Raw genomic sequence first — 26,445 nt, 5'->3', positions numbered from 1 at the left:
AGCAAACAGGCAGTCAACCTGAAGTGCTCGTGGGAAAAGCACAGGGCTGCCATGCGCGCTGGTGACATGGGTCTGAACGAGCGGAGGACAGACCCCCCCCCCAAGGCCTGCACAGGGTTTCCCTGGGGCCACAGCCCCTTCTTGGGGAGCATCAAGGTCCTCCTTTGGGCTGGATCTTGAGTGACAGGTCACCACCACTCCGGTGTATGGAGTGGCCGCATGAGACAGGCACCAGTGAGGATTAAATGCGAAGGTCAGGTGAGGCCGGGGGTGTAGAGTCAGGAGGGGACTCTCAGAACAGACCAGGAGATCCAAGGGAACTGCAGGCATGTGCAGGCTCCAGACGGTGGGAGCAGGGCCTGGGGTACACCAGAACCTGACTCTAGGCCTGGAGGTGTAACTGAGGGTAACAGGGGTCATAAGGGAGTGGAGTGTTTGGGTAGCCTTTCTCGGAGTTCGAGCAGGCAGTCTCCGTGCCCGTGTCAGTGCGGTGCACCAATGGGAGCTGGAGAGCCGCCTGCCTGGGTGCGTGGGGTACAGGGACATCGTGGGGTGTGTGAGGGTCCCATGGGGAGGGCAGAGAGAAGGAGGAAATGAGGGCAGGATGGGACATGGGCATGAGTGGCCCCCACGGGAGCGGGGGATCCGCCAGTCTTGGAGGGCGGTGGAGTGGTGGCCACAGGGTTCTGACAGCAGGGTGCCGCCTGGTGGCCAGAAAGGGAAGGAAGGCCTGGCTGAGGAAGATTCCTGATAACCTGGTACGGGTCTGGGGCCAAAGGGTCCCATGAGAGGCCCAGGAGGGGCCCCGGGCCAACCCTGATGGATTGAGAGCGCCAAGGGCCCCCAGGAGTGTGGGCACCTGCCCAGGTGTACACCTGAGTGGGCGGAGCTGCTGGGGCCATGAAAGGAGGCTGTGGAGCCCCGAGAGGAACCAAATGCCAGGCCTGCGAGAGCTCCACACACACAACCCCACACTTAGTCCCTCGCTAATGAAAGTGTCACACCACCTGCTGGCTGCCTAAACCCTTCAGGAACACAAGTCCTGCGAAACCTGCGTGTGCACCCCCTGCCCCCTGCAAAGGGGTGTCTGGACACTGACCCTTTGTGATAAAATGACACTTTTGAATAACAAGGATTTAACATGAAGGTATAATACATAGCAAAGAGAATTTTTAAGAATCATCCTTACACATTAATGTTCTCTGACTTCATTGTCCAATACGGTAGCCACTAGCCACTTGGAGAGCTATTTATGTGGCTATTTATATTTAAAAGAAAAAATTCACTGGCCACATTTTAAGCGTTGAATAAACAGACTCAAGCGTCTGGTGCCTGCATTGTCACCACCGCAGAGAGTTCTGCTGAACGGTGCAGTGTTCATGAACATGTCAGAGGTTTGCTTCTAAGGAGGGCACTCAGGAAGAAAGAGCCCAGAAAGGCAAGGAGTCGATCTAGCTCAAATGATGGTATGGCACCAAGTAAACACTGCTCCTTCCTACACAGACTCCCTGCAGCAAGCCCTGTAAAGCCCTTTTTAAAGATTCGAGTATATGCTAAGGCCGAGTTATCAGCACCAATGAACAGGATCACGTGGTGGCCAGGCTGGGGTGCTGCGCCTCCTTTTTAATTAGGAACATCTCCTCCTGTGTCAGGGGGACAGCAGGGCCCTGCAGCCATCTGTTATGTAAATGTTTCCAGCCCACAGTGGAGAAAGTGGGTCAGCGAGTGCCAGGGGTGCCTCAGGCTCCAGGCTGTCGACTGCCATCAGTCACGCAGGCCAGTGAGCTGCTGCACAGGCCAGCGCCTGCCTTCATCACGCGGCCAAGAGCGAGCGTCACAGTGCCCTCTGTAGACTGGTGAGAACAAGGAGCAGTCTTGGTTAAGGTCACCTGTGACTCAGTACCCTTGACCCTGAAGAATCCACCCTGTGCCAGTGGCAGACAGGCATCTCCCCCAGGATCGTGGACATCCAGCAGGCACGAGGCCATCCTCTGGCTGTCCCCACCAGGCCCTGGGACACCTGCCCATCAGAGGCAACTCCTGAGAGTGCCTGGGCCTTGCTCCCTCCTCAGGGACCACCCCTGCAGCAGAGTCCACCAGGCAGTTTTGTGGGCTATCAGGGAATGCACAGGAGCACTTGGGGTATTCAGTAGGAAGCAGCAGCTGGACTCCTGTCTGAGTCACCCCAAAGCAAGTCAGATGGCCAATTCATCAGGAAAAAACCTCTTTCTGTGACTCACTCCTCCCCTACACTTGATGTTCCAGAGACTGGCAGATCTCTCTTGCCAGCAGGACCCCTCCTTCTATTCTCCTTAGAGAGAGGGATTTAATATATTTTAATTCATTTAATGGGAGGGAGAGGAGAACCAGGCATGAACCCCTATAGGGCTCCCCCTTCTCGCCTGTCTACACTCACCAGGGGAAGCCCATCCAGTCTGTGGTTTAAATGCTGCTTTGTGCCGACACCATCCACAGATGTGCCTCAGTCAGAACGTGCCCTGCACCAGATTCCCACAGCCACCTCAATTCCCAACAGATACCCACATTGGACATGTGCGACCAATGAAGTTCTTGACCTACCCCAGTCTTCCCAGGCGTCTGTCTGTCTCAGCTCTCCTGCCATACAACTGCTCAGGCCCAAACCTTGGAGATGCAGGATTTAATTTATTTGTCTTTTTCTAGTTTCCTAAGGAAGAAGCTGATGGCATAGATTTAAAACCTTATTTCTTGCCCAGTATAGATGTTTAGGTCTATAAATTTCTCTCTACATATGGCTTTAGCTGCATCTCACAAATTTTGATATTTGTGCTTTTTTTTCACTCATTTCAAAATACTTTCAAATTTCCCTTGATTTTTTTTTTAATCCATGAAATATTTTGAAGTGTGTTATTGAGTTTTCAAATCTTTGGAGATTTTCTAGATATCTTTCTTTTTTTGATCTCTAATCTAATTCCATTATGATTAGAGAACATATTCGGTAATACTTTAGATATTTTAAATTTATTAGGACTTGCTTATGGACAAGAATATGGTCTATCTTGGTAAATGTGCATTCTTGTGCTATTGGGTGGAATGTTCTACAAATATCAATTAGAGCAAGTTGGTCGGTAATACTGTTCAAGTCTTCTATAGTCTTATGATTTTCTGTCTACTTATTCTATCAAACATTGAGAGAGGGATGTTGAAATCTCTGACGATAATTGTGGATTTGTCTGCTGCAGTTCTATCATTTTTTGCTTCATGTATTTTTAAGCTCCATTATTAGCATCATAACATTTAGCATTGTTATGTTCTGTTGATGAAATGACCCCTTTATCACTACGAAAGATCATTCTTTATCTCTGGTAGTATTCTTGGCTCTGAAATTTACTTTGTTATTCATATAGCTACCCCAGCTTTCTTTTGATTAGTGTTAGCATGGTGTATCTTCTTCCATCTTTTATTTTTGTCTTATTTGTGTCCTTACATTTCAAGTGAGTTTCTTGAAGGCAGCATACAGTTGGAACTTGCTTTTTTATTTTACTTGACAATATCTGCCTTTTAATTGGGGGTGTTTAGACCATTTACAGTGATTGTTGACAGAGCTGAGTTTAACTCTATCATCCCTATTTGTTTTCTATCTTTAGCATCTGTTCTGTGTTCCCCCATTCCTATTGTTTTTTCTCTGCCTTCTTTTGGGTTAACTGCCTACACAGTATGCCTCCACTTTATCTCCTTTGTTTATTTATTAGTCATGACTCTCTGTCTTGGTGTCGCGGTGGTGGCGTCAGACTTTAGGTGCACACCTGTAACTCACTCCAGCACACCGTGCAGTCATCTCAAGCCTCTTCTCAGGGAGCATGAGGACTGACAGCAGTGTGCCTCCAGCCCTCCTCTCGGCCTCTCTGCTACCATTGTATACGTTTTAGTTCTACCTATGTTATAAACCCAACAGTACATTATTATTTTTAATTTAAATACTCAATTATTTTTAAAGGGATTTAGATAAATAAGAAAAAAATGTCTTTTATACTTACCCATGTAGCTCTTCATTCCTTTGTGTAGATTCAGATTTCTACCTACATCATTTTTCTTTCACCTGAAGAATTTCCCATATTTTTATTTATTTATTTATTTATTTATTTTTTATTTTTTTTCCCCAAAGCCCCAGTAGATAGTTGTACGTCATAGTTGCACATCCTTCTAGTTGCTGTATGTGGGACGTGGCCTCAGCACGGCCTGACAAGCAGTGCGTTGGTGCGTGGCCGGGTTCAATCATAGCTGCACATCCTTCTAGTTGTTGTATGTGGGACGCGGTCTCAGCATGGCCTGACAAGCAGTGCGTTGGTGCATGGCCGGGATCCGAACCCGGGCCGCCAGTAGCAGAGCACACGCACTTAACCGCTAAGCCACGGGGCCGGCCCGAGAATTTCCCATATTTTTTGTTGTGCAGGTCTGCTGGTGATGAATTCTCTCAGCTTTTGTATGTCTGAAAAGTCTTTATTTCACCTTCAGTCTTTTTTTTTTTTTTTTGCTGAGGAAGACTGGCCCTGTGCTAACATTCATGCCCATCTTCCTCCACTTTATATGGGACGCTGCCACAGCATGGCTTGCCAAGCAGCATGTCGGTGCGCGCCCGGATCCAAACCAGCGAACCCCAGGCTGCTGCAGCGGAGCGCGCGCACTTAACCGCTTGCGCCACCAGGCTGGCCCCTCACCTTCAGTCTTGAAGGCTATTTCGCCTGGCCTAGAATTCCAGGCCAACAGTGTTTTTCTTTCAGTCCTGGAGAGATGCTGCCCCTCACCCCTCATGAGCACTGTCTCCAAAGAGAAGTCTGCCGCATTCCCATCTTTGCTTCTCTATCTGCAGTGTGTCTTCTTGCCTAGCATACTTCAAGGTTTTTTCTCTTAATCAGTGGTTTTGAGCAATTTAACTATGATGTGCCTTGTAGTTGCCTTCATGTTTTTTGTGCTTAGGGCTTCACTGAGCTTCTTGGATCTGTGGCCTTAGAATTTTCATCACATTTGGACAATTGTGGGCATTGTTTTTTTCAAATTTATTTTCTGGCCCTGCCACTCCCCCACTTTCAGGGCCTCCAAACACACATCTATTGGCTCCTTGAAGTTGTGTCACAGCTCACTGATGCTCTGTTAATTTTTTTCTGCCTTTTATCTTTGTGTTTCATTTTGATAGTTTCTATTTCTGTCTTTTAGTTTACCGATCTGCTATTCTGCAATGCCCAATCTGTGGTTAATCCCATTCGGTATGTTTTTCATCTCAGACATTGTCGTTTTCATCTCTAGAAATCTGAGCAGGGTCTTTTTTTGTATCTTCCATGTCTCTACTTAACATGCTCGATCTTTCCTCTTGCTTCTTGAACATACATTTTTCAGTTATGATAACAGTTTCAATGTCTATGTGCCCCAGTTGTAGAATGGTTGTTGTCTCTGAGTCTAGGTCAAGGAAGTGAACAGAGCTGGGAGAGCACAGGCCACCGGTGACTTTGACAAGAGCTCTTTCTCTGTGGATCACAGAGCGAATACTCTGCAGTCCTTGGTTAGACCTGGACTCCCAGGACCCACACAGCCAGTGCTCTCACAAACCGAGAATGAAGGAGACTGAAGTGCTGTCTCACACAAACCTGAAGGCTGAGTCACGTCTTCAAGTCCTGCTGCTCTCTTCCCAGTCCTGTGGGCTGGCACATGCTGGGGTGCAATGGCAGAAACAGGGCCCTACTCAATTCAGTTTGATCTGTAATGAAATATCCAAATCTGAAAACGACCTGGTTTCCAAGTGCATGGGAGACAGAAATCCTTTTCAAAGTACTTTGTTCACTACTCTGTTGAACAGATATATGTCACCTCACATTGCTGAGGGAAAACCTGAAACTCAAAGTAAGGGAAGGTGTCGGGTTCAGCTGGGCTGTAGGAACAAGAACTGGGGATGGGAGCCCCTCAGTGTGTTCTCTCCCCACGTCTCCATTTGTCCGTTCTCTCCTGTGGAGAAAGCCTGGGGAAGAGGCCACTGCAATAGCCCCTGACGCCCGTATCCTGTGTCTCCCACCACTGGGCAGGGCCACACTCAGTTCCCATCTGCAACGTCCTCAGGAAGGACTCTGCTGCTCTGGTGTGGGGCGTGCACCGAGGTCAGAGAGGCCGGGTCATGTGGCCCAGACTCGGCACGGGGCCCCAGTGCTCTGTGTTGAGTGTTTCCAGAGCAAGGGATCCAATAGTTGGAGCTGGTCTTAACCCCCAGGGAGGGCAGTAATAGCCTCCATGTGATACACTGACTTGTAAGAGCTCCCCCTGGTTTTCAAAGGCATTTGCCCGCTAACGCCAGGTTGGAGAGAATTCGCAGGAATGGAGGTGGGTTTTATGAGATTGTAATCCCCTGTGTCTAGATGAAACTTCCATGTGCTTAAATGTTCTTCCCTCAAGGACACTACTGCCACAGATGGGTGTACACCCAAGACTGAGGAGCACTTACAGCAACACGTATTTGTAGCTGTTTCAAAGTCCTACCACATGCCCTGTGGTGGGGAGACTAAGATACAGATTGTTCAAAACCACAAAATGAGCGAAAGAGAACCAGCTCTGTCGACGCCACTGCAAATCCTGTCCCAAGAGTAGGGTTTGGAAGGAGGGAGGGAAAAGATGGCTGTGGGGCACTGGGAAATTAAGAGGGAGGGGGTTGACATGACACTGGTTGAGCAGATGGAGTCCCCACATTTGCCACACTGACTGTTGGGACTGCTGAGTCTGCCTAAAATAATGACCAGATTTTCTGCTCCTTAGCTCTTCTGAAAGCCAGTCTGAAACTGGAGGATCCCCTCCGAGCGAGGCCTGCCGGGCAGCCAGACACTCAGACTCCCACATTCAGATCTGGGCTACCTCTTCACAAGCGAGGCAACAGGAGGGTGGTGGACCACGAGGAAAGTCCTTGCAATTTCCAAAGACAGTCCAAGCTTTATGTGACTTAATGATTCTTCTCTAGTCAAAGGAAAACAGACAGAGGGCGTTGGTATCAGTGCTGCTGTCACTGGCAGCCCTAAGGGGCTTGCACCTGACAGGGGTGGCTCCTCTCTCCACTCTGCGGCCCCGCAGCCCCTCTGCGCTTTCCTGCCTGCGCTCTGCCCCCCCACCTGCCACCGCTCTTTGTCTCCAAAGACGGAGCGGACCCAGGAAGGTACATTCAGGAAGCAAACATATAAGCAAACATCACTTCACTATGTGAAGTGCAAATTTTATAATCATCCCATGCATAGATTCTGTCCAAGTGTGTAAAATCCATTCATTTAAATTTCATTTAAACCTAATGATGGATTTAAGAAGTCGGCTTCAATGGCAGTTCTGTGTAAACTGCTGCTGCTGCCTTCAGTGGGCAGCCAGAGGGTGAAGTCACACGTGAGGCTGAATACCGAGACCCTGCACAGGAACGTTCTGCCGCTGCGCATGCTCTCGCAGCAGGCAAGAGCCTGAGAACGCCTGCTGACGGCCCCTCCTGAGAGACCGCGCTGTGGAGCCCCACAGCCTGCCCGCTGTGGCACGGGGGTCAGAGATCAGAGCCAGTGCCAGCGCAGCGCTCCTGCCTCAGCTCCTTCCTCAGGAACACATAAACGCAAGAAGCAGACTGAAATTCGCCTCGTGGGTAATTGGTAATTAATAACTTTGTTAATTCAACAAATATTTCCTTGGCAATTACTAAGCTCCAGGCACTGTGCTGTCCTACAAAGACAGATAAACAGAGCCCCTTTCTTCCCGAGGGAGGGACGAGCCTGTCAAGAAATCATATGGAACCAGTGACAGGCGATATAGGAGCCAGAGGAACAGACAGGAGGGCCTCGGCCCACAGAGCAGGGCTCATGTGGGAGACCCCTCCCCAGCGTGGAGCCGTCCAGGAGCTGGTCACAAGTCCTCAGGAGGCAGCGCTTGAGGACTATGAGGGCATCTGGGGGAAGCTCTGAGAGGATTCTTATCTTTGCCTCCCAGAACTGCCCACAGGGCAGCAGCAATGCAGGTCATCCTGTCCCAGGAGGGTGGGGTGGTGCAGCTGCAAGAACCGAGTCTGGGAAAGGAGGCCCTCCCCACCTTGTACCCCAGTGCTCACCTGGTGGCCCAGCACTCACCTGGCTGTCCTGTGGTGACAGATTAGGGAGCCCTCAGCATTGGAGTTACCTGGACAGCAGGTACTGCCCCTCGGAGCCTGATCCAGCAGATCTGAGTGGCACTGGAAGCTGCATTTTAAGGTTCTTCAGATTCCTCTTGAGTGAAGCCACATTTGGGAACCACTGGTCCTAATTTCAACCCCAACTCTTTCCCCACCCTATCCATTAGGAACTCTGGTAGGCTGCCAGTAATAGAAACCAACAACCACACGACTCAGTGACCTGGCACTCAGGACCTGCTCTTCTCCTTTGTGAAAGAAATCGGGAGGAGGCAGTGAGCTGGGGGGGTGCATATTTGGGGATGTGACAGGGTGAGGAAGTGGGGGCTGTGCCTCCTTTCATGAGGGACGGGAGACTCATGAGCATATGCCCAGGGCCAGGTGGAGGGTGGGGGAGGGAGATAGCAGAACTCACACCATTCCCAGCCACAGGACCCATCAACAACAGCACGCTCCAGCCAGCAACAGCAGAACACACATGGCCACAGAATGCAGGCCAATACAGACCATATCCTGGGCCATAAAACAAACCTCAACAGGTTTAGAAGAATCGAAATCATATCGTGTGTTCTCTGGTCACAACTGAATCAAACTAGAAATCAATCACAGAACGATAACAGGAAAATCTCCAAGCACTTGGAAACTAAAACAACACCCACCTAAATAGTCCTTGGGTCAAAGAGGAACTCTCAAGGATTACAAAAAAAATACACTAACCTGAATGAAAATAAAAATACAACATATCAAAAATTGTGGGACACAACTAAAGCAGTGCCTAGAGGGAAATATATAGCACAAAATATATACATTAGAAAAGAGAAAAAGTCTCAAATAAATAATCTAAGTTCTCCTTTTAAGAATCTAGAAAAAGAACAAAATAAATTCAAGCAAAGAGAAGAAGGGAAATAAGAAAGAAATCATTGAAATTGAAAACAGAAAAACTAGAGAAAATCAATGAAATAAAGAGCTGATTCTTTGAAAAGATCAATAAAATTGATAAACTTCTAGCAAGACTGACAAAAAAGGAAGACAAAATATCAGTATAAGGAAGGAAACAGGAGTTATCATCAAGCACTTTGCAGACATCTAAGGGATGATGAAGGAATACCAAGATCAACTCTACACAGATGAACGCCCTCAGAGAAACCCACCTGTTCCTTGAGAAAGACTAATGACCACACTGACCCACTTGAAATAGATAATTCGAATAGCCCTATGTAACTATTAAGGAAATTGAATTCATAACTTAAAAACTCCCCCAAAAGAAATCTCCAGACCCAGATGGTTCCACTAGAGAATTCTACCAACAGTTTTAAGAAGAATTAACACCAATTCTACATAATTTCCTTCAGAAAACAGAAGAAAAGAGAAACACTTTCTAATTCATTTTACGAAGCTAGTATTATCCTGATACAAAAATCAGTAAAGTTATAAAACTTTTAGAAAAAGAAAAAAAAAAGGAAAAATCTTGAGGATCCAGGGTAAGGCAGAGTTCTCAGACTTGACGCTAAAAGCATGATATACAAAAAGAAAACTGAGAAATTAGATGTTTGAAAATTAAAAACCTTTGTTTTGCAAAAACCATATTAAGAGGATGAAAAGACAAACTTAGACTGGGAGAAAACATTTGCAAACCACATGTCTGACAAACTACTAAGATGTATAAAGAACGACCAACTCAACAGTAAAAAAAATAAACAATCCAACTATAAAATGGGCAAAAGTCATGGACATTTCACCAAAGAGGACGTACAGACAGCATACAAGCACATGAAAAGACATTCATCCTCATGAGCCATTAGGGAAACACAAAGAAAATACACTGACCTGAATGAAAATAAAAATACAACATATCAAAAATTGTATAAAATTGTAAAAATACAGCTAAAATAAAAATAGTGACAATCCCAAATGCTGGGAGAATTAGGAGAAACTGGATATCGCAGACGCTGGCGGCAGGAATGCAAAATGGTGCAGCCACTCTGGGAAACGGTTTGGTAGCTTCCTAAAAAGCTAAACATGCAACTGCCCTACGACCACTGATTGCAGCCTGGCATTTATTCCAGAGAGATGAGAATTTATGTCCTCATAGAAACTCGTACATGATGCCCAGAGTGGCTTCATTTGTAACTGCGCTAAACAGGAAACACCACCTTCAACCAGCGATTGGTTAAACAGTCCTGGTACATCCCTGCCACGTGCAGCCCCAGTGGGAAATGAACACCCCATGGAACACTACTCAGCTATAAAACAATCACTGATGCACTCAACAACCTGGATGAATCTCCAGATTTTTGGCCGAGTGAAAAAAAACAAACCCCGAAGATTACACACTGTATGATTCCATATATAACATTCTTGAAATGACAAAAGTATAGAAATGGAGGACAGACTATTGGTTTCTGGGGGGAAGGTGGGGGTAGGGACAGGAGGGAAATGCTTGTGGCTGTGAAAGGGCACGGGGATTCTTGTGGAGATGGAAGGTTCTGTATCTTGTCTGTATCAGTGTCAACAACCTGGTTGTGAAATTCGCACTGTAGTTTTGCAAGATGTTACAACTGGGAGACACTGAGTAAAGGGTGCATGGAATCTCTCTATATTAGTTCTTACAACTGCATGGGAACCTACAGTTATCTCAAATACAAAATTTAATTAAAAAAAAAAAAAAAGCAGCCGCCACGACCTGAGATCGTACCAGGCAGCTCTCAATTCACGAGCGAGTAAGGGAGCCAAATATTTCCTCAGATAATTCGAACAAAATAACCATCTTGACGCTGTATAATGACACTGAAGTTATTAAAAAAATAAAAATCAGATAGCAAAAATCACCTTTTGAGCTCCATTTGAGGGAAAGCATTTTGATCAAGCTCCTGGCTTCCACGCTAGGTCAGAGGGCCCACTCCATTCCTTCACCCACCCACTCGCTCACCCATTCACACTTACTTGCACGCTCACTCACCCATTCACACACTCACTCACCCACACACTCACCCATTCACTCACACACACTCACCCACACATTCACTCACACATTCACCCACTTACACACACATGGGTGTCTCCCTGGTGCCCGCTTCACCAGTCTGTGTTGGTGCTGGGCACACAGGGGGGTGTGGCAAACATGTCCCTTGAGAACCTCTAGTAACAACTTGGCCTCAGCCTGTCCTGGGGAGATGCAGGCACTCTGGGCCCAGCAGCACTTGGAGATGGCCTCTGTACACAGGGCTGGCCTGGCCAGAGGATACTGTGTGCCACTGCCATCCTGCATGGCTCAGGAGACCACAGGAATGGAATGTTTGGGGACATACAGAGAGTATCCATGACTCTGAGAACTGCATACAGCCTACGTCTCCTTGCCCCAGTCTGTGGTGGCAGTGTGACTGTGTCTCCAAACATCACAAACAAAAGGGAAAAGGACTCCCAGCCCTTCCTGTAAGTGCTGAGCCCAAGGCAGTGCCTGTCCCGAGTACCCCTGGGAGGTACCAGGACTCTGCACCAACTCCCTCCAGGGCAGGCAGAGGAGAACGTAGTGCCCGCTGGTCCTGGACGCAGTGTACAGAGGACATGGCCTCTCTACAGTCACGCTGTGGCCGTTGGCTGGCCTGGGCGCTCTTTCCTAGGAACACATGGAGGGCGCACATCTTGCCTCATGTCATCAGTGACCTTTCAGAACCTCAAATCAGGCTGTCATCTCTTTGCTGAAACTCTTGGGCATCTTCCATTGCCCCTCTAATTCAACCCAGGCTCCTCCCTCCCAGTACACTGCCCCCAAGGCCTATCTGCGCCCTCTCTGCTCTGCCGATCCCCACGTAGCCCCACTGGCCTCCCTTCCTGTGACAGACTGAGTTTTCCCACCACCTGCCCGCTGCCTGGGGCCTTCTGCTGAGGGCTTTCCCTGCCAGGCCTCTACTGCACCCCCTAACCGCCAGCACCCCATCTCCCCCACTGCCCTGGCCCTGTCACAGTGTGCACAGAGGACATGTTTATCTCCTTCATTCAACACTGAACCCCCAGTTCCTAGCACCATTCTGGGCCCACAAGAGGGCGGGAGCAAATTCAGTACATATTTAAAGATTGGGTGAATATAGACAATGAGCACTGAGCCCAGCTCCATTTCCATGGCCTCACAGGACATTCTGAAATCAGAATTTAGTGATTTCTAAACTCAGATACTCATGAAACGTCCAGGATTCTATTTCCATTCCTTTCAGTCCACTCATCTCCTTATTCATTCACTTGGTCACTGAGGGAGCGCTGGAGGCCTGCTGTGTGCTGGGGTCTGAGGGCTCCCTGGAGGACAAACTTGGCCGTGGGCGGAGGAAGGCCCAGCTGGCCAGGCAAAGCCAGAGACACAGGGGCCTTCCCTCCCTCGGGGAAAGCAGGGGACCTGTCCCACGTCCAGGCTAGATGACCTTCCTCTCCTCCATCCCAGGCTCAGTCTGATTTGCAAACCCACCAGTTGCCAGCAGAGGGCGGAGGAAACACTCATAAAGCAATATGTCTTGTTAAGCCAATAAAAGGGTACAGAAAAATACCATGAGAACAGAACCGCATCCCACCCCATAAAACAACACTAACCCCTGCCGCTCTTCTCAGTTCTTGAAATACAGGGCTGCTGTCGTCTTTCTCTGAGCTGGTCCAATTTGAAAAGGCTTAGTTCTATGTTCAATTTCATTGGTTTCTGGTCTTATTTTATTATCTCCTCCCTTCTGCTAGCCATTCCTTTTCCTTTTCTTTTTCTTTTCCTTTAGTTTCTTAAGGTGGAAGCTTAGATTACGGTTTGGAAACCTTTTCTCATGTTAGTATTTCATGCTATAAATTTCTCTAGAGGCACTGATTTACTTGTATCCTACAGATGTTGATATGCATATTTTCCTTCTCTCAGTTCAAAATATCTCCTAATTTCCTCTGATACTTCTTCTTTGACTAGCACATTATTTAGAGGTGTGTGTTTTGATTTTCAAGTATTTGGAAATTTTCCAGTTATTTTTGGTTACTGATTTCTAGTTTAATTCCACTATGGTCAGAAAATACACTTTTTATGATTTCAGTTGCTTTAAAATTTGTTAGATGTCGTCGCTCTACCCAGAGTATGGTCTACCCTGGCGAGTGTCCTGCGTGCACATGAAGACCGTGTGCCCTTCTGTTGGTGGATGGTGTCCTGTAAGGCTCAAGCAGATCTTGGTGGTGGGTTGTGTTCTTCTCCATCCTCACTGGTTTTCCATCTACTTGTTCCATCAGTCACTGAGAGTGGAGGTGAAGTGTCCAACTATAATCATGAATTTGTCCCTTCTTCCTTTCTGTTCCATCAGTTTTTGTGTGGTGTAAGTTAAGGCTCTGTTATTCGATGTATCTTTGGGACTGATATGTCTTCTTGGTGAATTGATCATTTTACGTTCATGCAATGTCCTTCCTTATCCCAGGTAATTTTCCTTGTTTTGAAGCCTACTTCATCTCATATTAATGTAGCCACTCCAGCTTTCTTTTGATTAGTGTCCACATGACATATCTTTTTCTGTCCTTTAACTTTTCTTTTTCGTGATGAAGATTAGCCTTGAGCTAATATCCATTGCCAACCCTCCTCCTTTTGCTGAGGAAGATTGGTCCTGGGCTAACATCCGTGCCCATCTTCCTCTACTTTATATGTGGGACGCCTGCCACCACATGGCTTGATAAGTGCTGTGCAGATCCACGTCCAGGATCCGAACCTGTGAACCCCGGGCCACCGAAGCAGAGCATGGGAACTTAACCACTACATCACCGGGCAGGCCCCACCTTTTCCTGTCCTTTAACTTTTAACGTACTAATAGCATTATATTTTGTGTAGATGTCTTGTTGACTGCACATAGATTGATCTTGCTTTTTTTATCCACTCTGATAATCTCTCACTTTTAATTTGTCTGTTTACACAATTTACTTTTTTATATTTGCAGATTTAATAATTGTCAACTCTACTGTGTGTGTATGTATATAGATGTGTGTGTACAATTTTGAAATAATTTTAGACCCACGAGTAGTTGCAAAAATAATACAGTGAGTTTCTGTGTACCCTTCATCCAGCTTCCATTTGACATAACTGCAGAACATTATCAAAACCGGTAACTGACACTAGTAAAATACTATCATCTAAACGGCACAAGTTCTTACATGCACTACTTTTTGGTGTATAGGTCTATGAAATGTTGTCACTGGTACGGATTTCTCTAACCACCTCCACTAGCAGGATCACGTGAAGAGACACCTGTATGCTACCCCTTTATTGTCACTCACTCTCCGAGACCCTAACCCCAGGCAACCACTGACCTGTTCTCCATCACTATAATTTTATCATTTCAAGAACTTTATATAAATCAAATCAAATAAATGTAATCTTTTGAGATTGGCTTTTTTTCATTCAGCATAATAATGCTCCTGAGATCTACCCAAATTGTACGTAACAAAAGTTTGTTCCTCTTTGTTGCTGAGGAGCATTCCTGTGTGTGGCTGCACCACAATTTGTGTATCCAGCTACCCCATGAAGGACAGCTGGGTTGATTCTAGTTTTTGTCAATTACAAATAAAGCAGCTAGGAATAACAGTGTGCACATTTTTGTGTGAACATAAGTTTTCTTTTTTCTTTGATAAATACCCTGGACTGTGATTACTGACTGAATGTTAAGTGCATGTTTAACTTTATAAGAGACTGTTTGTTGAAGCAGCCACACCATTTTATATTCTCATTGAGGCAAGACAGACCCAACTGCTCTGCATTCGTGTCAGCATTTGGGATTGTCAGTGTTTTTACTCTAGCCATTTTGATAGATAGAAGTGATATCTCATTGTGGTTTAATTTGCTTTCTCCTAACAGCTAATGATGCTGAACATCTATTCACGTGCTTATCTCTCATCCATTCATCCAGTTTGGAGAAGTGTCTGTTGAACTCTTTTGTCCATTTTCTCACTGGATTGTTTGTTTTCTTACTGCAGAGTTTAGAGCATTCTCTATTGTACTGTGGATACAAGCCCTTTTTTGGATATGTGATTGACAAAGATTTCCTCTGAGTCTCTGGTTTGTCTTTTCATATCTTAATAGGGGCTTTCACAGAGCATATGTTTTTTTATAATTTTATTTATTTATTTATTTTTCCCCCAAAGCCCCAGTAGATAGTTGTATGTCATAGCTGCACATCCTTCTAGTTGCTGTATATGGGACATGGCCTCAGCATGGCTGGAGAAGCGGTGCGTCGGTGCTTGCCTGGGATCCGAACCCAGGCTGCCAGCAGTGGAGCGCGCACACTTAACCGCTAAGCCACGGGGCCGGCCCAACAGAGCATATGTTTTTAATTATGATGAAGTACAATTTCTCAATTTTTTTCTTTTATGGCTTTTGTCTAAAATTTTTATCTTTTATGGATGTGGCTAACTCTTTCTCCTATATTTTCTTCTAAATAGTCTATAGTTTTACATTTTACTTTTAGATATTTGATCCATTTTGAGTTAATTTTTGTATAAGATATGAAGTTTAAGTCAAGGGTTTTTTTTTTTTTTTGGTTTTGGTTTTTGTATATAGATATCTAATTGTTTCAACACCATTTCTTGAAAAGACCACCCTTTCTGTGCTAAACTGCCTTATTACCTTTGTCAAAAATCAGTTGTCCGTACTTGTGTGGGTCTATTCTGGGCTCTATTCTGTTTCATTTATGTATGTGTCTATCTGTCCACCAATACCACAATGTCTTGATTACTGTAGGGTTATAGTGTCTTAAAATTATTCCAACTTTATACTTTTTCAAAATTCTCTTGGGTTAACTGGTTCCTTTGTGTTATCATGTAAATTTTAAAATTCACCTTGTTTATATCTACAAACACTCCTGCTGGAATTTTGATAGGAACTGTATTAAATCTATAGATCTATTTGGGAAGCATTAGCATCTTTATTATATTGAGTGACCCAAACCATGAACACAGATGTCTCTTATTTAGGTCTTTGATTTCTCTCATCAGCATTTTGTAGTTTTCAGCGTACAAATCCTGTGAATATTTTGTTAGATGTATGGCAACTATGTAACTTTTTGGAGTTCTTGTACGTGGTGCTGTATTTTGCATTCTGGTTTCTGATTGCGCACTGATGGTATATAGAAGAGTACTGATTTTTGTATGTAGGCCTTGCATTCTTAAACAAGTGAACCTGCTTACTAGTTCTAGGAGTTTTTTTGTAGCCTTAACGGGATTTTTGATGTAGACAATCATGTCATCTGCAAACAGAAACAGGTTTACTTCTTCCTTCCAAATCTGTATGCCTTTTATTTCCTTTTCTTGTCATATTGAACTGATTAAACTTGCAGTACTCTGTCCAACAGGAGTAGGGAGAGCAGACATCCTTGTCTTGCTAATGATTTCAGGGGGAAGGCATTAGTCTTTCACCATTAACTGAGATGTGAGTTGGCAGGTTTAGCTTACTCCATTTTAACCAGAACCAACACCTCATTTGATCTTTTATATTAATTAAATTGGCAAATTCTGTTTATAAACAGTACTGCTTAGTGAAATTCTGATAAAACAAATTTTCCAATCATTCCTTTTTAAAAGAATATTCAAATCAATAGAATTCTAGTAGAATAAATACTATCATAATAAGATGTGTAGCTATAACAACAGCACATGATTCTACACATGCAAATCTGCTCTGTCCTAATGCAAACTTGATCTTCACGCTGGTCAAATATAAAAACCAATGATGACATTTGTTTCAGACTTGGAGGAAAGAGTCTTAGGTTTGAAAGTGGCATGTAATGTCCAAATTGTAAGGCTTTTTTTCTGGGGGGAAGCATACACAGGTTTGCATATTAAAGCGTAAGTCATTTTACAGCTGTCTGTGGACTTTATAACAGCAATCAAGCCGCCTGCGAGGGTCCTAGCCCCTTCTCTCCAACGGGAGATTTCTCCCCCAGAGAAGGGAGCAGTCCTGCCAGCAAACCACCACCTGAGGCCCACGCGGCTGCAGTGAGTGCCGGTGAGGCGACAGCTCTGCTGTGGCCTCATCAGCTGTGCTCTGTCCAGGGCTGCACCCAGGGCCTCAGCTGTCCGGGGAGGTGACTGTGGGAAGTACCTCGGGGACGAGCACATACTTGATTTATCGTGTTTAACAGCTCAGTGCCCCATCAGGCTGCAGGAGACCAGGACAGCAGAAACCGACAGAGCTTATTAGCTGCTTTATGCTCTTTGAGAGACTCACAATACAGATTATGTCCTTGAGGCCATGTAGGGGAGGGGAGATTTCTGTAATGTAAGGCTCTTGCCAGTCACGGTTAGCATTAGAAAGACGTTCAGGGCTTATGCAACCCCTACTTCAGTGAGCATTCTGCATAGCCTGCTGGCTTGTCACTCAAGTGTCCAGACAGACAAACCTGATGGGGCTGGGAGTCAGCAGCCTGCTCCCGCTCCCCTCCCCGCTCTAGAGGACATGGTGCGTTGGCCTTGGGTCGGGGACGGTGCAGAGCTTTTTTTTCTACAGCCAGATGCGGGCTTCCCCCAGGGATGCTGATATTTCTCAGTCCTACCTTCGGGAAAAGTGCCCACCATCTAGGGTGTAACCTACGTCACAGTGTGCCTCTTGCAAATGTTCCAATTATTTCAAATACATACTTCAAGACTAATAACATCTTTGATGGGGAGACAGGGTAGGACTCCCCGAGACCTGGGTCTGGTCCTGGCTCTGATACACCTGCCAGCCCCTGCTGTGATGAGCTGTGTGTCGCCTCAACCCTCCCTGAGCCTGTGGGTAAGGGAGCCTTGCCTTCTCTGTGTGCCTGGCACCTACACACAGCAGACGCTCAGTCTGTCTCCACGTGGCTTATCTTCCCACGGACCCTCTGGCCACAGTGCCAACCACTGCAGGGACATTTGACAGGAAAACTCAGTTCTTACCTGGTGCCTGGCACCGGGGCAGGGGACGAGGGAGCACAGCCATCACCCTCAAGTGGCTTCAATTTGGTGGAGAAATCGGACTGCAGGCTGGACAGCTGGGAATCCAAGAGGTTGAAAATCAACCTTCAAACCCTACCTCACCCCTCAAACTTATGTTCCAGGCAGGTCAGAGATCCCAAAGTTCCTCTTCTGGAAGGAAGTAAAGGAGAGCTTCTTAGGGCCTCAAGGTCAATGAGACATGAAGGGAAGAGGCTGGGGAATGGTCCCCGTGCTTCCATTGCACTGGGGGAGCACTGGACACCCCTTCCTCCTGCCCTCACCCTGGACAGGGGACGTCACCCAGGTCCTTGCTGGCAGACATCTGAGACCACAGGGGGAAGCCAGGCATGGGTGTTGAGCCAAGAGAAGTCAGAGAGAATGGCAGAAACACACAGAGCCCACCATCCACGAGGCCTGCCTGACCGGGCACTCTCCAGGCCCAGCTGCAAACAACGTGAGCTTTCTGGTGTCGTGTGACTTGGCCCAATGGAGTTCAATGAATGCCATGGTGATAGCAGGGACAGAACTGTGCTTACCAACCCCACCGTGTACTCCCAAGGATGGCAAGATTACTCCAGGACCTGACCCGACTACCAAGGTGTTTGCAGTGGGTATCTACCCAGGACGTCATAACGAGCCAGGCACGCAGCACAGCATGGGGGCAGCCCAGGTAGAGATGACCCAAATCCCCCAGCTGCTGGGTTAGCGGGGGCTACCCGTGGTTCTTGACAGCGATTCCTGAGATGTTCTGGAACCAGTGAAAGGACTTTGGGAAAAGAGGTGCTGAGTCGGGCTTATCGCAGCCACTCGAGTTCAGTAACTTACTTTGTGACCCAGTGCTCCTGCAGGACACCTGCCTCCTATAACCTCCCGTTTGGAGACACACACACTCCTCTGTGGGTCTGCACTTCTTGAATTTCAGGGGCCCCTAGGAGGAGCTCTCCAGCATGCGCACTCCTTAACACAGTGAGAGGCCAGCAGGGAAGAGCCACCCACTGCGCAGATAGGTGCAGATGATGAATGGACACACAAGACCCAGGATAATCTACAAAAAATTATAAGAAGGGATGAGTTTAACAGGGTGACTGGAATTATATATCTCTACACCAGCAAAAGTTAGAAAATGAAATTAAAAAAAAAAAGATACCATTTACAAGAACATCAAAAAAATCAGAGTTGAGATAAATCTAACAAAAAGTGTGTAAAACCTCTATGCAGGAAACTATAAAAAATATTAAGAGACATTAAAGAAGATTTAAGAATTAGAGAAATATATCATATTCATGGATTTGAACACTCAATAATTTAAAGTGTTAATTCTCCCCAAATTGATCTGCAGATTCAATTACACAGACGAGCTGATTTTAAAATGTTTGTGAAAAATGCATCAGGCCAAGAGTAACCAAGACTTTCCTGAAGAAAAAGAACGAAGTGAGAAGATCTATTTACCAGAAAGCTAGAGTAATTTAGTCCGTGTGATAGGGGCACAAGAATAGATGGTAGAGCGACGGAACACGCCAGAAAGTCAGGAACAAGGGCACCCACGCAGGCACTCCCGAAGCAGAGGTCAGTCCTCCCGACTAACGGTGCTGGGTCAATTGGACCAGCGAGTGGAAAAATGAAACCTGAACCCTATCTTATCAATTCCATCCCCAAATAAATTCCAGGGGACTGTGGCTGTAAACGAGAAGACAACATAGGGTCCTATCTCCATGAAGTGGGCAGAAGGATAGATTGCATAGACATGAAAGGCTCTAATGGTTAACAAAAAGACTGATATGATGGACCACATTGGAATTAAGATGTTCTGTTTGTCAACAGATGCGGTTAGGAGAGAGAAAAGCGGCCCACAGAGTGGCAGAAGATATTCACAATTCATTTAATCACACAGGGCTCCTAGCCAGAAAATACTTCTACATTGATCACAGAAAAGCAGGCAAAAGCCTTGAATAGGCACATCCCAAATGGCTAATAAATACGTCAGAAGGCAGTTAACCACATCACTCATGAGGGAAACACAGATTACAGGCACAGTGCTGTTCCAGGACGGGCCCACCAAGACAGCTGAAACGCAACACAACACAACACGAACCCCAACTTGAAGCGGTGGTGAGCAGGCACTGCAGCTGGAAGGCTCAGCCACTGCTTACACACTCACTGGGGGAACTGGTCCTGCCCATGAGGTTGGCCACTTGTGAGTGCTGGGAGACAGCAACTCAGCTTCTGATCGGTTAGAGATTCTAATATTCTGATCAAATACCAACAAATAGAATCAGCAAGGTATGAAGACTAATAATACACAATACCTTCTTGAGGTTTACTCTTGGAATGGATGGGTCATTTAATATCAGGAATTCTGTCTACATAATTAATAAATTAAAGGAGAAACTCAATAACCACACAAATAATAATAAACAATACCTGACGCTGATACAGTCTCTACCGTGTGCTCCCCACAGCCCGGCAAGGAAGGCATATCCCCATTTCACAGAGCGGACACTAGGCGGGGCGGGGCGGGGCAGGGCATGTGGGCAGCCTCACAGCTGGGAAGTGGGAGCTAGGAATCAACCCAGACGCCCTTGACACTGCATGTGCTGCTTCTCAGTAATAAAGAAGCAATAAAACTCTACAGCCATCACTGATAAAATAAAATAGGGATAGGAGAAACATTTCAAGTAAAGATCATTTACCCCCAAAAAAGCAAAGCATTGATTTCAAGTCTGTGTCCTTGGGACCATTTTTTACTGGGGAACGGGGCACAGAGCTCTTAATTCCAGCTTTTATTACAACAAAAGGACATAGATGGTAATTTATTCCACAAAGAATGTGGGAATCAGGGAAGAATTTTAGATAAACAGAACAAAAGAAAGGATGTTGCACTGTTAGCATGAAAACCAAAAGAGGCTGGAATGACTTGAGCATATGAGATTTTTAAAGAAAAACAACAGCCAACCAGCTATGAAGAAAAAGGCTGGGGCAGGGGCCACTGTGGTCTGCAGGGATGCTGCCCTGAGCCCAGGGGCCTCCACACTGAAGCCGACCTCACCCCCCAGCGTCCACTCCCTGGAGCTCACTGAGGACGTGAGAAATGCTCGGGCTGGAAACATGTCACAAGGCAATAACAGAGCAGGCCACCTCGCTGCCTGACAGGAATCAATGTTCTTCATAAGCCACTTATTAATGTAGCATCCCCAAATAGGAACCTTAACCCCTCCTCCTGGGACGTTCCAAGTGCTGGCCTGCTTCCCGCTCCCCACCACTCCCTGGGCAGGAGGTGCAGCCCAGTCATTCCAGGAGTTACCCCAAACCGTCCCCAGAGAAATGCAACTAAACCATCCTTGCTCTGCCAGATCTGAGGCTCTCAGGGCGAGCAAGCCCTGGGACTGGCCACCTCCCACAAGGTTCCCACCCAGGAGAGGCCATGAGGAGGTCGGCCTGGGCCCTGCAGGGTCATCAGGGCAGTAGCTGCCCCTCATCCTTATGACCCAGTCAAGCTCAGAGACCCTGCGCTCACCCCTGAGTACTGCTCTGGAATGCAGGTAAGAGGCAGACTGACTGGCCTGCCCTCCTGCGCTCAGTCAAGGGGAAGAGCGAGAGGAAGCGTCCAGAAAGGGCACAGGAACGCAGCTCTCCCAGGAGCTGGGCCAGGGCTGCGCAGCCATCCTGGGGCCCCTTTCGTTAGGAGGTGTCTTCATGGCCTACCTCAGGTGCTGAGGGGGTTCTCCTTATTGAGAGGGCTGGCTTCTCTTTCCTAAGAAGACTCAGGGTCTTCTCAGTCCCCAGAACAAGAACAGCACTGTGGGCAGAGCCGTGATAACACCACTAACAGAATCGCCAACTGTCTGGCCTGCAGACGGGACACGGGGGCCAGAGGCAGAGGCAGAGGGTGGCTTGCCCTCTGTCACACGGACCGGACTGGGGGGTAGGGACTTGCTGGCAGCCCCAGGCAGCCTGGCCCAAGGCACTGGACTCCCTGTCCACCTTGCCCTGTGCAGCAGGAGGGCCCGGGACCTAGTGGCCCAGCCTCATCACTGCAGGGCCCAGAAGCTTCCAGCCAGACCATGGCTGCTCCCTGCCCCTGCCAGTCCTTGTGCGGATGCCCGAGACACAGGCAGCGAGTCTAGAGGTCACTAGCGCCTTTGTGGTGGCCTGGGTGAGACCACAGCACAGGCTCCATTTCACCAGCCCCGAGCTCCCAGTTGCCCTGCTGCTCGGTCTCCCAGATGCACAATTGATGTTTCCAGAAGATGCATTCAGCACCAAAGGCAAAGTCACAGATTACTCTTAACTACATCAGAAAAGTAAGCTAAAATTAGTTTAGCAGGACATTTCTTTCAATGTCTTAATATTTTAATAATAATATCATTACAACTTTGACAAATGGCATCTGCTAAAAATAAAATAATTTTTTAAAAAAGCTATAAGCTAAAGCAACTGAAACCATTAAGAATCTTCCCAAATGAAGGAAAGGAAAATTGAGGAAAAATAAATATAAAGATAATAAATGTGAGTAAAACTCTAGAGAGAATAAAAATGAAAATTCTACTGGAAAAATAAGTGATTCAAGTAGTTAAAAATAGACAAGATTTATAAAGGTTAAGAAGATGGAGACAGCACCAGAGAACTAAAAACTAAACAAAGATAAATTCAGGGGGAAAAAAGCACGACAACTTAGATAAAAAACCAAAAAGACAAAAAAATTTCAAGTCTAAAGTATGACTGACAGCTACAAAAAATCAGTTAAAAAAACAAAGCATACCGTGAGTTGAAAATTGAACCTGGCGCCATGGATTTGCAAGCGTGTTGGATAAATCCCAGGGAGGCAGCAGCCTGGACCCTGCCTACGGGATGGAGTTGGGCCACCAAGATCCACTGAGATCCGGCAGGCGGACACCAGATGGAGGTGGTCTGGGCACAGGCTCCGGGGAAATGCACACACGCACTCAAACTTGTGGTCTGGCCAGGTAGATGCCCTCTGGCTGACTGAAGCCCCCACCCCATCACACGTGAGCTGCCCTGCCCACCACAGACAGCACCCTGACAGCGTCCTGGAGGGAAGCTGAGGGCAGGAGGAGGACAGGCCAGGGGATAGTGAGGGGCGCAGTAGTGGGCCTGCCCCCACATGCCCTGTTCTGTGCTAAGAGGTTTGCACTTGTAATCTGGTTCCACCCTGTGGGGAGCCCACCCTACAGGGGGCCCACCGAAGGTCATGCAGGAGGGAGTCTGAGGCACAGCCTGAGCCCCCAGAGTGGTCCCCTCCTCTACCAGACTCACCCTGGGTGGGGGAGGGCAGAGCTGAAGATGACCCCTGGGCACCGAAGGGGTCCTGGTGGTGTCCAGGGACCGGGGGCAGTCTCAGCAGAGGAGATGGGGGCAGCAAGGCCACAACCTTCCCGTAGCAGTGACTGCACTGACCTTGGGTGCCTCAGGGTCCCCTCCCCCCAGCCGACACTCCTGATGAGATTTAATCCCCTGGACTTCAATCCACTGATGGCCCCTTAATCCCACAAACCTCCCGGGAGCCTGCCGCATTTAATTTACTTGTAGTGGGTCTGGTTTGTTTTCATATGAGTGTGTGACATGTATGTGACTGCCGAGCTTAGTATTTCCACTTGCCGAAACGCAATCAGGGATTTATAAACCCGAGCACAGATACTGCACAGGTAAACCCAACAGAACAACTAGACTGGGCTGTCTGGATTCTCGAGCTTGGTCCTGCTGCATTCTGCCGGGAAGAAGTGGGTCACATCACACGAGCTTTGTTAAACAAAGACGCGGCTGCAGCAGGACCTGAAATTCAACGGAAGAGAAGTTTCCACCGAGTTGCCCAGAGCTGTCCCGAGCACTAGCAGGCTCCCCTGACAGGACATGCGGCCTCAGGTAATGACACGCTGTCCCAGGCTTCCTCCCCAGCTCAGGCACCATGTCCCAGCACGCCTCCCGTATCCTCATCAAGTGGGCTGGGATCTTTGCTGACTGGGGCCTGCACACGGGGATGGGCCACTCTGGAGGCTTTGTGGCAATTTCAGTCTCAGAAAGTCAAAGACATACATTTTTTTTTTTTTGTGAGGAAGATCAGCCCTGAGCTAACATCCATGCCAATCCTCCTCTTTTTGTTGAGGAAGACTGGCCCTGGGCTAACATCTGTGCCTATCTTCCTCCACTTTATACGGGACGCCGCCACAGCATGGCCTGACAAGCAGTGCCTCGGTGCACGCCTGGGATCCGAACCCGGGCCGCCAGCAGCGGAGCGCACGCACTTAACCGCTATGCCATGGGGCCAGCCCCAGACACACATTTCTCAGTCACCCAGACCACAGGATGTGAAAAGATTTGATTATAACAGCAGTGGAATTCTTTTTAAAACCAGTAAAAAGCACAAAATAAAAAGGCCAAACAAAATATCAACAGAACTGCCCTGGCTGAGGTGTGAGTGAGCGTGACAGAGAAGGCCGTGGGTGGCCCCCTCACAGCTGGGGAGACAGGACCCCAGGGGCTTTGAACAACACGCAGATGGAGGGAACAGAGCCCTGAACTCCCCCCGACTCACCAGGGAGGAAGCCACTGTCACTGGACCCTTTTCTTAGCATTTCCAAACAGACACACACACTACCTTTTGGTTTTGCATAAATATCACACTCCGTGTGTTCTGTTATGATTTTACAACGCAGGTATAATTTACAGGCAGTAAATGCACAAATCTAGATGTACAGGTTGATTTTCACACACACTTGTCCATGTGACCGCCACTTCACAACACGGAACCTTCCAGAGCTGGAGAGAGGCGCCTCTGGCCCTGCCCTGTGGCCCCACCAGCGCTCCTCTCTGCTGTCACCCGGCTGTTCTTCCACTCGGACAGTCTATGCTTCTTTCATTCAGAACAATGCTCCTGAGACCGTCCGTGCTGCCTGTTACCACTACTGACCTCACTGGTGAGCAGCCCTCCCTGACGTGGACATGGTCACACGTGGTTGACCCTCCATCTGTCCAAAGGGCCTCGGCTGCCTCCAGTTCTGGGTCGTGCCTGGTGTGCACATCTGTGTGGGGACGTGGGCCCTGCCGGGGGCATGGGACTTGCCGTTCCCGCTGAGCAAGCTCCACGCAAGACGATGCCCTCACTTTCATGTCTACACAGTGCCCAACTGTCCTAATAGTGGGCACTGAGGGGCCCGTTTCTCCCCATAAACATCCGTGCACACACAGCTGTGGTGAGACAGATTCCCGCAGCGGGGAGCTGCCGGGTCTGGGGGTTTTACACGGAAGATCTGCACAGATATTGCATCCGTGCGGCCCCATGCACAAACCTCACTGCCCTCTACGCATGTTTCCTCTGGACGCTGCTATCTTGGGCTCTCAGTTTGCGCCTATTGTGTGTTTCTTAAGAACTGCCCGTTTATTTCTCCGTGGTTGCGGTTTCCATGCTGATCCACAGCAGCTTCCTATGTCACTGTAACACTCGGGGCCTGTTCGCTGAGCTGCCACTCTCTCTTGCAGTCACCCTCCCTCTAGACCGGGAGTGGTGCAGTCACACGGGTGTGTGAGCACGGGACCTCGCTCTCCACCTTCTGGGATGTGTGTTTCGCTGTGGATTCCCTTCCCCAAGAAAGACGGCTTTAAAAAGTAGACGTACACTTTCTAGGAATCCTTTAAAAAGTTTTGTCACCTTTAGTGCATTCCTCCATCTCAAATACATTTGTGTTTGGTGTGAGGTGAAATTCTAAATTTGCTGTTTGTTTTTTTTTTAATAGATACCCAATTGACCCAATACCATTTATTGAATAGTTTATCCATTCTCGTTGATTTAAACGTCACTATTATTAAAACAAAGGAAAACACAACAAAACCCACTTCCCTCCAGGCCTGTTCTCCTCCACCACCTATTCCTGTCTGATGGTTTCTTTACTCTGGCCTGGTAGTACATGTCTATGTAGGTTTTTTTCCCCTTTTGGGTTCTTTTGGATTGTTTTTAATCACAGCACCCACACACACACCTGAGTGTGGGGGTTGTGCACTCAGGAGAGGGAGCCCAGGGCTTGGGAGAGCGGGGAGGCGGAAGGGGAGGCTGTTGGAGCCTTGTGCAGGGAGAGGCTGTGAGTAGCTGACTTCTGAATTGGCTGCCCTCTGTCTCTCCAGAGCTTGACCCCTACCCCCAGCCAGGCCTCCAGAGATGCCACACCCAACGGCGGCTCCTGCAGTCCCCTGGCATTGTCTACTTCGTTCCCTTGACCACCCAGCAGACGGCCCATGCTCACCTCCCCTCCGCCCAGGTGAGGGTGCCATGAGGCATCGGAGGTCCCGTGGCGTCTCCCACGTCCTCCCTGTCTCCCGGCCGCTGCCTTGGGCTCCTGCCTGCCTGA

At 47.6% G+C, this 26,445-nt stretch overlaps 1 protein-coding gene across 15 annotated transcripts in view; it reads right to left on the bottom strand.

The window, feature by feature from the left end:
* PCBP3 (poly(rC) binding protein 3) overlaps positions 1-26,445 on the bottom strand; it is a 263,795-nt gene that overhangs the window by 40,376 nt on the left and 196,974 nt on the right. Inside the window, exon 3 of one of the 15 annotated variants that reach the window (XM_058523300.1) lies at positions 18,914-19,133. The exons of the other annotated variants lie outside the window; for them this stretch is intronic. The gene's annotated coding sequence lies outside the window, so the exon portion shown is untranslated. The remainder of the gene's footprint in view (positions 1-18,913; positions 19,134-26,445) is intronic. 15 annotated transcript variants of the gene reach the window in all.

Source organism: Diceros bicornis, chromosome 27, assembly GCF_020826845.1.
Source record: "Diceros bicornis minor isolate mBicDic1 chromosome 27, mDicBic1.mat.cur, whole genome shotgun sequence".
NCBI classification, from domain to species: domain Eukaryota; kingdom Metazoa; phylum Chordata; class Mammalia; order Perissodactyla; family Rhinocerotidae; genus Diceros; species Diceros bicornis.
This window is presented reverse-complemented; position numbering and strand designations above follow the sequence as displayed.